Here is a 2,252-nt window from a genome sequence, read left to right on the forward strand (position 1 = left end):
CGGGCGACGCGGACCTCGCGCGCGCGGCCGGTGCCGCGCTCGGGGACGACGTCGCCGCGGAGATCGACGCGAGAATAGTCGCGCTCCGGGCCGCCGCGGGCGGCGCGTTCTAACATTAGGGATGGAACTCCACGGTCAGGTCGTTCTAACAAATTTAGGGCCCAATAGGGGTCTTAGGGGCTGGCTCCGCGCGCGCGCGCCGTCTAGGAGCCCCCGCTCGGGCAGTAGAAGTCCACGACCAGTCCGGCGGCGTCGTCGGAAAGGTCCACGCGCTTGGAGCACTTGGTCACGAGGCCAACGAGGACCTGCTTGAGCTTGAGCGCGTACCCTTTCCAGCCGCCGGCCTTGATGACCAGGTCGACCGACGCCTTCGCGGGACTTTCTTCCAGATCGTCGGCAAGGCCCGTCATAGCAGCGCCGGCCCGAAGCAGACACTTGGCCAGGGCGCGGTTGCGGGCGAGCAACTCGGCGGGCATGCGGGAGCCATCTGAATAGAAGACGCGAAGCGCGCGATCCAAGGGCCTCTCGCCGCGATCGTTTTTCGCGTCAACCAGAGCGCCCTTCGATATGAGCAGCTTTGCCACGGCCACCGCCTTCTTCGGATTGCGGATAGAAAACACGACATGCAGAGGCGTCTCCGAAAGATATCCCTTCGCTTGGACGTCGGCGCCCGCCGCGACCAAAGCGGCAACCAAGTCGGGGTTTACGTGTTCACGGCCGACGACGCGTATCGCGTCAAAAAGAATTTTGCTATCAGCGCTGGCGTCGGCGCCGAGAGCGAGTACTTCGTTCACCATATTCACAGAGGGGTTGGTGTTGATCCGCAGAGAATAGATAGCAAGGCTGAGAGCTGTCGCTCCATTGGGGATTTCTGAACCGCCGCCGCCCCATACGTGGTTAATATTCGCGCCCTCGTTAATGAACATGCGCACGGCATCGATGTTGCCCATCTGGACGCACATGAGCAAGCTGTGCTGGTTCGCGGTCGGGTCGTTCATCGTGCCGGGGCGCCGGATACGCGTGCCTCTAGCAAGTCCTCAGCCCGGGTGATCGGCGATCCACGGCCAGGTCGTTCTAACATATATTAGGGGTGGAACTCCACGGTGAGGTCGACCTTGAGGGGCTCGCCGGGGAGGTCGCCGACCGTGAGATCACACATGCTCGCCGGAAACTGGACGGCCGTGTGCATGGGCAGGTCCATGACGCGGTCGAGCGGGATGGGCGTCCGGGGCTTGCGCGTCGTCAGCGCGTCCTCCGGGTTGAGCGTGAAGGCGATGGCCTGGCGGTGCTCGAGGGCGATGGCGACCTTGACGCGGAGCGGCGGCCGCGCGCCGTCGTCGCCGTCCTTGCGGAAGATGCGGTAGGCCGAGAGCGCCATCTGCATCTCGCGGAGGTCCGGGTCCTTGCCTGGGCAGCAAAAGAGTGATTCAACGTCGCTTCAACGTGAGTGTTCCGCGCGCACGCGTTCCGGAAAAAGCGCCCACGCTTCGAGGCCGTTCCGAAAGATGATCGCTCGTCCAAAAATCAGCCAAAACGAGTGGAAAACGGCCGAGAAAGGAGCCTTTGAAGTTGGAAATTTCGCTCTCTTTTGCTGCCCGGGTCCTTGCGCCGCCGCACGCGCAGGAAATAAATGTCGCCGTCGATGGCGTAGAGCAGCTTCCACTTGCGCATGCGGTTGAGGCGGTCGCGCGGCTCGGCCATCTCCACGAGGTGGTCGACGAAGCGCTCGCGCGGCGCGCGGTCCGTCACCCGGAGCCGGTGGGCCTCGACGCCGTGGTCGCGCATGGCCTCGACCTTGAGCAGCGCCGGGCAGCCCTCGGCGAAGGGGCAGCGGTACTTCTTGTGCAGACAGACGTCGTCGTGCGCGCGGCGCTCGGCCTTGGTGCCCGAGAAGTCGCAGCCGTTCTCGTCGAAGCGGCAGGGCATGTCCCTCCCCGCGAGGCGCAGCTCCACGTGGCGCGCGCGCTTGGCGCCCATGGCGACGCCGCAGACGGGGCAGGCGCCGGCCTCGGGCAAAGAGGCCTTGCACGCGCCGCACGCGATGTGGCCCCGCCGGCACGCGTAGACGTCGCCTGTGCCGAAACCAACCACTGGTTTGGGTGGTCCTGACCAAACTTGAGAATTCTCTAGCTCGGTCAAATCAAAGTCGATTCGGCTGATTTTTGGACGGATCGATCGCTCTCGTCGAGTTCTCGAAGCCCAGCCGAAGAGCTTGTGTCAAAACATTCGAATACGCTCACATGAAGTCGGGT

This window comes from Aureococcus anophagefferens (genome assembly GCF_000186865.1).
Source record: "Aureococcus anophagefferens unplaced genomic scaffold AURANscaffold_4, whole genome shotgun sequence".
NCBI lineage: Eukaryota > Pelagophyceae > Pelagomonadales > Pelagomonadaceae > Aureococcus > Aureococcus anophagefferens.